Source organism: Eutrigla gurnardus, assembly GCF_963514095.1.
Source record: "Eutrigla gurnardus genome assembly, chromosome: 5".
NCBI lineage: Eukaryota > Metazoa > Chordata > Actinopteri > Perciformes > Triglidae > Eutrigla > Eutrigla gurnardus.
In genome coordinates, this window is record NC_139919.1 from 7,566,490 (window position 1) to 7,580,461 (window position 13,972).

Consider the following 13,972-nt stretch of genomic DNA (forward strand, 5'->3'; position numbering starts at 1 on the left):
AGGTAACCAGTCTATCACAGGGCTGACATGTAGAGACAGACAGGTAACCAGTCTATCACAGGGCCGACATGTAGAGACAGACAGGTAACCAGTCTATCACAGGGCCGACATGTAGAGACAGACAGGAAACCAGTCTATCACAGGGAGACATGTAGAGACAGACAGGTAGCCAGTCTATCACAGGGCTGACATGTAGAGACAGACAGGTAACCAGTCTATCACAGGGCCGACATGTAGAGACAGACAGGTAACCAGTCTATCACAGGGCCGACATGTAGAGACAGACAGGAAACCAGTCTATCACAGGGAGACATGAAGAGACAGACAGGTAACCAGTCTATCACAGGGCTGACATGTAGAGACAGACAGGTAACCAGTCTATCACAGGGAGACATGTAGAGACAGACAGGTAACCAGTCTATCACAGGGCTGACATGTAGAGACAGACAGGTAACCAGTCTATCACAGGGCCGACATGTAGAGACAGACAGGTAACCACTCTATCACAGGGCCGACATGTAGAGACAGACAGGAAACCAGTCTATCACAGGGCCGACATGTAGAGACAGACGGGTATCCAGTCTATTACATGGAGACATGTAGAGACAGACAGGTAACCAGTCTATCACAGGGCTGACATGTAGAGACAGACGGGTATCCAGTCTATCACAGGGAGACATGTAGAGACAGACAGGTAACCAGTCTATCACAGGGCTGACATGTAGAGACAGACAGGTAACCAGTCTATCACAGGGAGACATGTAGAGACAGACAGGTAACCAGTCTATCACAGGGAGACATGTAGAGACAGACAGGTAACCAGTCTATCACAGGGAGACATGTAGAGACAGACAGGTAACCAGTCTATCACAGGGCTGACATGTAGAGACAGACAGGTAACCAGTCTATCACAGGGAGACATGTAGAGACGGACAGGTAACCAGTCTATCACAGGGCTGGCATGTAGAGACAGACAGGTAACCAGTCTATCACAGGGCTGACATGTAGAGACAGACAGGTAACCAGTCTATCACAGGGCTGACATGTAGAGACAGAGAGGTAACCAGTCTATCACAGGGAGACATGAAGAGACAGGCAGGTAACCAGTCTATCACAGGGCTGACATGTAGAGACAGACAGGTAACCAGTCTATCACAGGGAGACATGTAGAGACAGGCAGGTAACCAGTCTATCACAGGGCTGACATGTAGAGACAGACAGGTAACCAGTCTATCACAGGGCCGACATGTAGAGACAGACAGGTAACCAGTCTATCACAGGGAGACATGTAGAGACAGACAGGAAACCAGTCTATCACAGGGCTGACATGTAGAGACAGACGGGTATCCAGTCTATCACAGGGAGACATGTAGAGACAGACAGGTAACCAGTCTATCACAGGGCTGACATGTAGAGACAGACTTGTATCCAGTCTATCACAGGGAGGCATGTAGAGACAGACAGGTAACCAGTCTATCACAGGGCTGACATGTAGAGACAGACAGGTAACCAGTCTATCACAGGGAGACATGTAGAGACAGACAGGTAACCAGTCTATCACAGGGCTGACATGTAGAGACAGACAGGTAACCAGTCTATCACAGGGAGACATGTAGAGACAGACAGGTAACCAGTCTATCACAGGGCTGACATGTAGAGACAGACAGGTAACCAGTCTATCACAGGGCTGACATGTAGAGACAGACAGGTAACCAGTCTATCACAGGGAGACATGTAGAGACAGGCAGGTAACCAGTCTATCACAGGGCTGACATGTAGAGACAGACAGGTAACCAGTCTATCACAGGGCCGACATGTAGAGACAGACAGGTAACCAGTCTATCACAGGGAGACATGTAGAGACAGACAGGAAACCAGTCTATCACAGGGCTGACATGTAGAGACAGACGGGTATCCAGTCTATCACAGGGAGACATGTAGAGACAGACAGGTAACCAGTCTATCACAGGGCTGACATGTAGAGACAGACGGGTATCCAGTCTATCACAGGGAGGCATGTAGAGACAGACAGGTAACCAGTCTATCACAGGGCTGACATGTAGAGACAGACAGGTAACCAGTCTATCACAGGGAGACATGTAGAGACAGACAGGTAACCAGTCTATCACAGGGCTGACATGTAGAGACAGACAGGTAACCAGTATATCACAGGGAGACATGTAGAGACAGACAGGTAACCAGTCTATCACAGGGCTGACATGTAGAGACAGACAGGTAACCAGTCTATCACAGGGCTGACATGTAGAGACAGACAGGTAACCAGTCTATCACAGGGAGACATGTAGAGACAGGCAGGTAACCAGTCTATCACAGGGAGACATGTAGAGACAGACAGGTAACCAGTCTATCACAGGGCTGACATGTAGAGACAGACAGGTAACCAGTCTATCACAGGGCCGACATGTAGAGACAGACAGGTAACCAGTCTATCACAGGGCTGACATGTAGAGACAGACAGGTAACCAGTCTATCACAGGGCCGACATGTAGAGACAGACAGGTAACCAGTCTATCACAGGGCCGACATGTAGAGACAGACAGGAAACCAGTCTATCACAGGGAGACATGTAGAGACAGACAGGTAACCAGTCTATCACAGGGCTGACATGTAGAGACAGACAGGTAACCAGTCTATCACAGGGCCGACATGTAGAGACAGACAGGTAACCAGTCTATCACAGGGCCGACATGTAGAGACAGACAGGAAACCAGTCTATCACAGGGAGACATGAAGAGACAGACAGGTAACCAGTATATCACAGGGCTGACATGTAGAGACAGACAGGTAACCAGTCTATCACAGGGAGACATGTAGAGACAGACAGGTAACCAGTCTATCACAGGGCTGACATGTAGAGACAGACAGGTAACCAGTCTATCACAGGGCCGACATGTAGAGACAGACAGGTAACCAGTCTATCACAGGGCCGACATGTAGAGACAGACAGGAAACCAGTCTATCACAGGGCCGACATGTAGAGACAGACGGGTATCCAGTCTATTACATGGAGACATGTAGAGACAGACAGGTAACCAGTCTATCACAGGGCTGACATGTAGAGACAGACGGGTATCCAGTCTATCACAGGGAGACATGTAGAGACAGACAGGTAACCAGTCTATCACAGGGCTGACATGTAGAGACAGACAGGTAACCAGTCTATCACAGGGAGACATGTAGAGACAGACAGGTAACCAGTCTATCACAGGGAGACATGTAGAGACAGACAGGTAACCAGTCTATCACAGGGAGACATGTAGAGACAGACAGGTAACCAGTCTATCACAGGGCTGACATGTAGAGACAGACAGGTAACCAGTCTATCACAGGGAGACATGTAGAGACAGACAGGTAACCAGTCTATCACAGGGCTGACATGTAGAGACAGACAGGTAACCAGTCTATCACAGGGCTGACATGTAGAGACAGACAGGTAACCAGTCTATCACAGGGAGACATGTAGAGACAGACAGGTCCATCCTGCATGTCTTTGCATGTCTTTGGACTGTGGGAGGAGCCCCTCCAGATTATGAGCATCATGTCACAACTTGTATTTACAAGAAAATATGTTTGATAGACCCTGATCACCCACACAGGTTGAACTCAAGTTTCATGTTGGGTAAAGCTGTGATGGGACTTCATCACCAAACCAATTATTAAGAAGGACAGACGAACATGAGAGATGCTGGTCAGAGCTGAGTGTGGACACGTCTATTAAGTCTCTTTGCTGCATGTGTTGACACATCACCTGCAGATCTCTCTAGATTGAACGCAGCCTGTGATATATTCTGTTCACACATAATGACTTTAAATCCTCATCTTCATGCAGGGACGAGCTCTCAGATAAACTCACTGCACCTGCAGCTGCTGTTTGTTCTCTGTGGTTTCTATTATACGTGCATACGGACGCTAATAGCCCTGACAATATTTGCGTGTTTACTGCTGAGTTTAAAAATCATATTGGTGAAAACATCAGGAGAAAATAAGCTGAAGTATGAAAGTTCTTAGCTCCAGTGTGAACAGAGAGAGAGAGACAGAGAGAGAGAGATAGAGAGAGGATGCTCCCTAAAAATAAATGATCAGAAACAGAAAGAAATCAACACCCCTCGTCCTGCATCCTCCAAAATGTTAAAATTTCTCTTGGCGCGTCAACAGCCTGCAGCCATAAACACCAGAAAATATGAAAAGAGAGAAAGAACAACATCAACAAAATGGGGATGAAATTTCTCCGTGAGGGCGAAAATGAGAAACGACATAATAAAGCGATTCTATTAAAAAGCCATCTGACCGTTAATAAAAGTAATGATTTGATGAGAACGTCCCGTCGCAGAGCCAGAGGCGGCACAGGAGGAAGAGGAGGAGGTCCGACCGGCTTTCTTTTTATGCTCCGACATTGCGGAGAAGGGAAAAATGAGACGAGGAGTGTGTGTGTGTGTGTATAAGACAGAGAAGGGGGGGCAACATAAAAAACAATTGCTGCCTCTGCCATCTCTGACTTAATGAGATTTGGTGGCTGCCGCCGCTGCCGCTACTGTGGCCGAGGCTCAGGTATTATTTGTTGTTGGGGGTGATGGCAGGATTGGATAAAACACACATCTCGCAGCGAGGTGTCGACTTTCTCATCTGCTACAGAATATCAGACTCGCCTTCTGTCATTCTGCAGCTCAATATGCTCCATACTGAGAGACACACGGCCACGGGCACACTCACAATGTGTGGACGAATTCAAATGGTGACGTTTGTGACGTGATGCCCAGGTTTGTGCTACAAGCAGAGGACATGTTGGCTGGTTTTCTAAGCTTATGTTAATGTAGCATTGATCTGCCATGCCTGGTTTCATGAACATTTACTATCAACTCAAATATCTTGTTTACTTCTAATATTGAGTTTCTGAGTGTTTACACACTTTAACGAGCAATGACTCATGTCTTCTTAACAAAAGAACACTTCTTGACAAAAGAACACTTCTTGACAAAAATGTATTCACCAAACTACAATGAAAATAATGAACAAAATGACTTGCTTTGTGATGTGTTAGCTTCTAGCTTTATCTTTTCATCCGTTAGACATCCTGGATTCAGCCTTCAAACACATGTTGTCCCTTCTGTCTGTTTCTCCATGAAATCACATGTTTTTCCAACAACTGTATTATATTTCTTCAGGTAGTGCCGCTCCATAGTAGCAGTGGAGGGCGGGGCTTAGCCAAGAGTAAATTGGATGTACCCTCATTCACGATAGAAACAAAGGTAATATCAAGGTGAAATGTCATAAATGAATGTAGTTAGAGCTGATCCGTATGTGGTGCTACACAAACGGTGAAGTGCAGAAAGTTAACTTTATGAACTTCTGAATGCAAAAGGAAAGGGCCAATCACAACGAGACGCTAAAACACGTTGCCCACAACACCATTGTTTTCTTATAGTACAGCGCTCTCCTCTCTTGTGCCATGTGTTTTGTTTTTCTCATAGTTTTTAGATGTGGATAAAGTTATCAATAATAAGGTACTCAAATGGCTTCTGCTTAGCAGGAATCGGCCGTAGAGGAGCTGGCTTAAGTACCTGCTTTGGCTTCATCGGCTAACAGGTATGGCAAGTCCTAACAAAGTTGGCTATCTCACTTTAAACGAGGCCAATAAAAATAACACGATTGTAGGTTTTTTTTTAAAAGCCTAGATGTCTCTCCACATCATCATGATAGTTTGTCATTCCCAGCTAATGGTATGATGTGGGCACTACTATCTAACTAACAGCAAACAATCTAAATTAGGTGACCATTTCCTCATTAGTATGCCATCATTAAAGTCCCAGTCGGCAAGTCCGGCGGATCGAGGGCACTCTGTTAGACTTTGAATGTTTACAACTCTCACGCTCCTCCCCCACGACCACCGAGCTCCTCCCCCTCGACTTCGTGCCCTTTGAAATCCCTTAGATCACGCCACCTTTGAAACGCGGGTCCGATGATGACTCTGGTTTTATCACGGGCACCGTCGCAATCTTTATTTTTTTCCTTCTTTTCCACCGGTGTTTTCTTTTCCTTGGTTGTTTTGGACCTCCTTGTTTCAGTTTTTAACCGAGGAATTGAGGAACTTTCCCTCCGCCTGTGATAGTGGTACAACCCAAGGGGAGAGGGGCTCTGTGTGTGCACGAACACAGCCCTGCGTGCTGATTGGACAGGATGATCCGGGCTCTGTCGATTTTTTGCAAAACAAACAACAGGCTCTACGTTCCTGCACTTGCAGGCCGGTGTACCCCAGTTCCTGAGTGCAAAGCCACAAATGGCATCTGCCTGGAAAACAACAATTGAAACGGTGAATGAAAAAATGAATAGAGCTGTTCCTTCAGTTCATTGTGTTCTGTCTCGTTCACCAGGTCATGTGGTTCGGTTTCACACTTCAGCATCTCTCTTTATCTTTTTAACCTGTTTTCACTTTTCTGTTCACTGTTGATGTGAAATGCTAACTGAACCTGGTTGGAAAGGAACGTCACACAGTCCAAAACACGACATAATAGGCCGCAGCACATTATGTCACAAACTCCTCCCAACCCAGGAACTCTGGTCTAGGGGTTTTCAAAGACAAACTCCATCCCCCAACAACACCAGGGGCCTGTACTACGAAGCAGGATTTGTGCTTAGCGAGGTAACTTAAGCGTATACCCTGGGTTTTCCGTCCTACGACGCTGGTTCACTTCTTACCGGGGTAGATCGCCATGGTAACTTACGCTGTGGAGCTAACCTGCTCCGGAGCAGGTTATGTTCCTGATAAGAGATCAATCAGCTGTCTTGGTGCGTGGATATAAAAAAAAAAAGAAGCTCGGTGGATCACCAGAGGGTCTCGTAGGAGAACTATAGAGTGTACAGAGACCGGTAAAACCCTTTTTCTGTCCCTGACGATGTTTTTTATGAGAGATCCAGATTCTCATCGGAGGGAAAGACTTTTCTGTGTCAGCGTACAGCCTACTTACCACTATGAATTATGTTTTTATATCTATTTGATTTGATCCCAAGTCCGTTTTACACCGCCGGATTGCAGCTGAAAGAATGAGGCTAATATTGTCATAAACCACGTTATAAGAATACATCCAAACAACACATTCATTATTTTAAAGTTATGTCTTTGGCCTTTTATTGCTGAAGGACATCATAGGAGTTAAAGGGACTAAAGAAAGAGTGACGACAAGATTTAAAAGACGGCCGAAGGGCGGATTTGGACCCAGGTCCACTGCAGGGAGCCTCGGTACATGGGGCATCAACACTACCACTAAGCTATCAGCGAAGTTACTGTTGTCATCAAATCAGTCAGATCTAGTAGTGTCCTCATGATGGGGCAGTCATATGTTACTACTAATACTATTAATACGACTTCCGCATTCACACAGTCGGCGAGTTTTTGCCAGCTGTTCTTCCTGCATTTGGCAGATGAAACTGTTGCCTTTTGCCTGCATTATATGTTTAACTTCTTCGTATTTCTGTAAGATTATGGTTCGCTCCTCGTACGTGAAATACGCCGCTCCGCTGCCGTAGACTGATCCATGTTTGTGATTGGTCAAATGCTGCAAACGCCGCCTCTTTCATGTGCACGCGCCCATAGCTGGACAGGTAAACCCTGGGTTGAGTTAACGAGTTGATAACCAGCTTTGTGTGACCGCTTATCTCCGATTGCCTTTGTTAGGGTTACTTAAGCTGGATCTCTGAAAGATACCCTGGGTATGTTGAACTCGCTTCGTAGTACAGGCCCCAGCTGGGCTGTGAGGGATTTAAACGGAAAGCACAATATCACAATAAAGTTAGTTAGCTGTGGGCTACAATGCAAGCCCCATTTCTACGTCAATATTTGGTTTCATTCATCTAATAATATCAATACATCCATCAATCCGACACTTTTAACAACAAGGGAGGTGTGTGAAGCCCCAGTCCTCTGTAGCTACATTCTATGTCCGCCCATTTTTTAGCAGTCCAATCAAATGTCCAGGATTTGATTTCAATCCTTCCTGCAACTGTACACTAGCAAATAATAGCAATAGCATGTAATTCAAAGGGCATCTACAACTGTCCACTTGAGTGTTTCTTTGAGTCTATGTTTATTTCATGAAATTACTTTGAAGATATGTACAATATAATGCAAAATATCGTAATTAGGTTTTGGCTTATTAATGTATTAAAATTTGATCATTTTCAGGCAACACATTAAGGGCTGAGACTATCTGCAGAAACATTTAGGTTTAGGAGACAAAACGATTTGGTTGGGTTGAGGAAACGTACTGAACTTTGATTTAAAATGAGCTAATGTTAACATCTGGTTAACAGGAACAGAAGCAGTGAAAGTCCCATGATTGACGCAGCCATCCAACCTGATTTCACCCCATCTTTGATGAGGATCCTGGCTGACTTTCTGACGGCCTCCACCATGTAATGTGCTGTTAAGAGTTTGTGGTCATGTGAGATCAGAAGAGACTGTTTTAATTTGTCCTCTACATAGTACGTATACCAGCACCTCCAGTCTGTAAATAAACACCACACGCTTCTGTTTTAGTCTAATCACTCCTTCGTCTCTTAACCATCTGCTTCATTGTCCTCAGCCCCCTCCAAACAGCTTTGTAGCAATATTGAGGGACTGATGGGAACATTTAGGCCCCATCCAACTTTTTAAACATGGAAAAGGTGTTTCACCTTCAAAATAAAAACCCAGTTGTTGTTTCTGTAGAGAGGTGATGCAGAAAATGACTTTTTCCCCACACAGTTTGGCCATATAGCTTTTCACAGATCCAGAAAGTCTCTCTGTCAACCTCGTCTAGATGTAAGCAGATAAAGCAAGGGAACCTTTTATTATTTCATTTGGAAATAGGCTCAGATGTGCAGAAACACTGGAGCTGTGCTTTAAAAACATTGATGAGTTTGCAGTTTTATGGCACTTTGAAACGAGAGGAATGTGACAGTCTGTCATACTTGATGTCAGTTTGAATCTTAAAAAAAGGGCAAATAATAAAAACAGAGCTGGAAAACAAATTGATGAGTGTGGGACGGCCAGATATCTGGGTGTGTGGGACGTGTTTTACTTTGAGAAGACAGACGGAGAGCAGGGAAGCCCTCAGATAGATGATCGATGTTCTTTCGGCACACTGGAAACAATGACTGCAACACCAGCAGATTTCTCAAAGTGCAGCATCAACCTCCTCCTCCTCCTCACTGTTTGTATCTGTCCATGTTTTTAGATTCTATGGAATGAAAACATGAACTGCAGCGTTGTTCCTTGGAAAGCCTTGAACAAACTGCTTCTTCTCCCAGTTTCATATTTCAGCTTTGAATTTAAAAGTGGTTGAAACTGACATTCCACATTCCTTTATTATCATGAACACACTATGATTAATCAGATTCTGTGTCACAATCATCCTGCTGCCACAAGTACTCACAAGAGAGCCTAAAGTGGACTCATCCGCTGCTAAATATAGTCCCATGAATGCAATATTTCCTCCTGTTTGGTCATAAAATCTACCTGTTTTTGTTGATTACTGAGCCTATTAAAATATGAAATTATATATTTTTGAGTTGAGTTTCAAGATTTCTTTCCTAACACATTGTTGGTTTGAGCTGGAATGTGAGATTTATTGACAATAAGAAAAATATTCTATTCTTTAATGTTAGAACATACAAAGGGTCCAGAGCTGGTAGTTTGAGAGGTCTGAAATGGCATAAATATAAATGATATCAGACCTTTATTTGAATTGATTTCTAATAATTCACCTTTGAAGCAAGTCAACAAAATCAGAGCATTGTTAGACTGAAAGGATTGATTGATGAGTCAATTGACATTAGAATTGTTAGTCAATCACTCATTTTAATTATTATTTATTTTAATATACAGTCTCTGAATGCAGCTTCTCCAAAGTGATGATGTGAAATCAAGTAATATGTGAAGCCAAATGAGCAACCCCGGTACTCAACGTGCGATTTTAACATAAACTGTAGACTACTGTACATCAGTAGTGATGCTGTGATAGTGTCATGTCAATCACAGGATAGCCCCGCGCTAAAGTATTCGGTTTATTGTCTATTTGACTCTAAATGGACCATAATGTACTAAATGAACATCACGTTGGATTGAAGAAGACTTGAAACTAGAGATTGAGACCATAAACTCATGTTTACAATGTTTACTGAGAAAATACATCTAGAGAGAAGTTTTTTTCCCTCATAGACTTCCATGCAATCAGACTGCTTTTTACAACAACATTAATGCTTCTGATGTGTGTATTTATTTATTTAAGAAATAACTGATTAGAAGCATAATTAATGTCATTAGACTGCAAATTGACTGCATGTTATGAATAACGATTATGTAGAGACGGTACAGAAGCACCTTTCCTCCCAGATGACTTAAGGTGTAATGATTCGGCACACTCTTTAATGGAGTTAATGAACTAACCAACTACACAGAGTCAGATACAAGCTAACAGTTCCAACAGATTTACCTATTAATCCAAGACAGTGTCACAGCAGTTCAGGAAGTAACATTAGTTTAAACAAGAAAACCAACGTTAGGTTTAGACAACAAAACCAATGTTGAGTTTAGACAAGAAAACCAAAGTTAGGCTTAGACAACAAAAACGTTAGGTTTAGACAACAAAACCAACGTTAGGTTTAGACAACAAACCGATTGTAGCAGGATGAGCATTTTGTCTTGTTTTCCCTCTCGTTCTTTTTGTTTACATTGGTTACTATGGTTTCCGTTCCTCACTTCCGCTACGCATCGGGGTGCGCCGGTACAAAAGCGGTAGTCCGCCCACCGGTTCTTGCTCTGCACTTCCATTGTCACCTGCGTCATTTCCCGGGTCGGAGGTTGTGTGCCCGACAGGGCGATTGTGTGCTGCTCCGTGCTCCCTCTTCCTGTGTGCGTGCGCCGCTGTGATCGTTCATCGGTGGTTATGCTGGCGGATGCCGGGCGTCCTTTTTCCTTCCCTCCCCTCGTGAGTGTGCCATTTTGTTACTAAAAAGGTTTTATTATAACCACCTCATTGGGCTGCTGCTGCTTTGGTATTACTGTTTACCGTCCGTATCTGCTGCTGCTGCGTGCCGCTACGGCGTTGTCCTGCGGCCGTCAGAGGTCTCGCCGCCACTTCCTTTCGTAGCCTACAGGACGATTGTTTGGCCGCACGCCGCGGACCGGGCACGATCACATATAACGGGGATTGCTTCCCCTCATGTTGCGTGAATGAGTGTATGAACGTGTCATTGTATTGTTTTTGAGTATGTGTTTGGGTTCTTTCTGGATTTTGTTTATGTAATTCTACTTCATTCATTCTGTTAATTGAGTTGTGTGTTTATTATTCTTCTTTGGTTATTTTGTGTAGTTATTTGATACATTATTTAATGTATTTTTCTTTCTTTTTGTGTGTGTGTGCAACCCCACTAATTTGTTATCTCCTCCCTTTTCAGTTGCTGTAGGCCGGTGGTGGCGGTGCTGGTGGTGGCATCCTCCCGTCTTGTCGTGCTGTGTCCTTGGGAGTGGGTTTTCTTCACTGAGAGTGTGTCTGCCACGTGTGCCGGGTGACTTCAGTTTGTTTCTTTATTTTGGTGGATCCCCCCCCTGCACTAGTCTTCGTCCATCCACTTCGGCCTCAGCTCTGTTTAAGTTTGCCCCTTTATTTTGTGTGAATGAGCTATTAGAGATTGTTTTAAAGAAAATATGAAAATAATTATGTATGTATTTTAAAACTTTGAACCACGTCTCTTGCCGGCTAAGTAACGACGAACCTGTGTGCCTTTGTACCTGAACAAATTCCCTGGGTGAAATTCCCAGGGTGGCGTTGTCAAGCTTTTTAGAAAATTAGTTACATACCCTATTTACCTCCTCCTTGCCACACAACGTTGGGTTTAAACAAAACCAACGTTGGGTTTAGACAACAAAACCAACGTTGGGTTTAGACAACAAAACCAACGTTGGGTTTAGACAACAAAACCAACGTTGGGTTTAGACAACAAAACCAACGTTAGGTTTAGACATCAACACCAACGTTAGGTTTAGACGACAAAACCAACGTTATGTTCAGACACCAAAAGCAACGTCAGGTTTAGACAACAACACCAACGTTAGGTTTAGACAACAAAACCAACGTTAGGTTTAGACGACAAAACCAACGTTAGGTTTAGACAACAAAACCAACGTAAGGTTTAAGTAAACCATCACAAATATGTCACTTCACAACAACACTTTTGGACCCAATTACCAATTAAAGGTTGTATCAGCGATTCTGGTTGCCCTCACTTCCGTTGCGAGATCCAAAACAAACAGAGCCAGCTAGCCCCTCCCTACCGTGTTTTGAAAATGAGCATGGACGCGCATTTTCACGAACGTGATTGGTTGGAACACTGTTTATTTTGCTTTTGAGGTGTTGGTAGTACCATTTGTTTTTGTGTGCGATCTCGGAGCCTAGGCTGCCTAGAGAGACGCGTTTTTTTGACGGCCTGCTTATGGGGCGGGCATCTAGCGGATCGTGAGGTAAAAACAGATGAATGTGATCATTTATGTTTCGGCCCAGAATCGCTGATACAACCTTTAACTCTCCATTGACTTTAATTTCATAGAACCACAAAACATACACAAAACCAATTTCACCCATTTCATTCATTAGTAGTTTTTGAAGTAGCTTTTGAAATCATGCTAAAATCTCATATCTGTTATCATTTAAAGGTTGCTGCATTTGCTTTCACGCCACAAACAAACTGCACCAGAGTCCACATGGATTTGTATTGAGACCTCAATACAAATTGAGGTCTCGGTTTGGTCGGTTCGCACCAGGGTTAGATTGACAGGTTTATACCAGCACAACAAATCGTACTAACCTTCTTGTCTGAGTGGAAGTGAGCTCGAACAGAAGGAGTCAATTCCCTCTTTCTCCTTCATGCTCTAGCGCCCCCTAGCTGAGGGGTGTTTTGTCTGAGGTGACTTACTCCAGACTGCAACAAGGCCTGAAATCAATCGGAGAACTTCAACTCTGACCAACAACTCTTTGATTTACAATGCTGCAGCTGACACCAAAACATCTCCTTTTAGATCTAAAATAAAGTTTTACCAGAGAATAAAGGCCTCCATAATACATACGGATGTACCACACACACACACTCACACACACACACACACACGCACACACACACACACACACACACAGACAGAGCAGATGCAGCTTCATAATAAAAGTTGCTGTTTGTGTTTTCATGTTGTTGTGAGAACCTGCAGGGTCCAAACAGCCGCTGGTTCCTCTGAGCAGATTATTAATGAACAGTGAGATCCAGAAAAACACTGAGGAGAAAATTACATCACATGCAGTCAGAGGAGGAGGAGGGGGAGGCAAAGACGAGGAGAATGGATGAAGAAAAGGAGGAGAAAGAGGAGGGAAAGGGAGAGGAAATAGAAAAGGAGGAGAAGAGGTCAAGGGGGTGAGGAAGATGGGGAGGAATCAAGTAGCAGAGAAGGGATATAGAAGGAAAGAGGGTGTGGTGGATGGTAGGATGGAAGAAGCGTAGGGGCAGGAAGAGAGAGGAGGAGAAAGGAGAAAAAGAAAGGGGGTGAGGAGGAGAAAATGAAGAAGTAGTAGTGGAGGTAGAAAAAGAGTTGACAGCAGCAAAGGAGAGAAGATAGGGAGGGAGAATAAGGAAAAGGAGGAGCAAAGAAAGAGAGGAAGTGGGAGAGGGGAAAGGAGTCAGGAGTAAAGAGGAGTCAGGAAGTGGATTTTTATTTGAAATTCTGAAAATTAAATTGATGTTTAGAGTGAATATATTACATTTTAAGTACACTCATAAATGTTATAACTTCAAATCTAAACTGCAACAACTGGAAGTATTTCTCATTTCAGTTTCAAGTCAACTTGATTCAGTCATTTTCTCTATTTGTGTTCTGTGATGAGACTGATTCTGTCATCTTTTGAAATATTTCTATTTATTTTTGTACTGAAACATT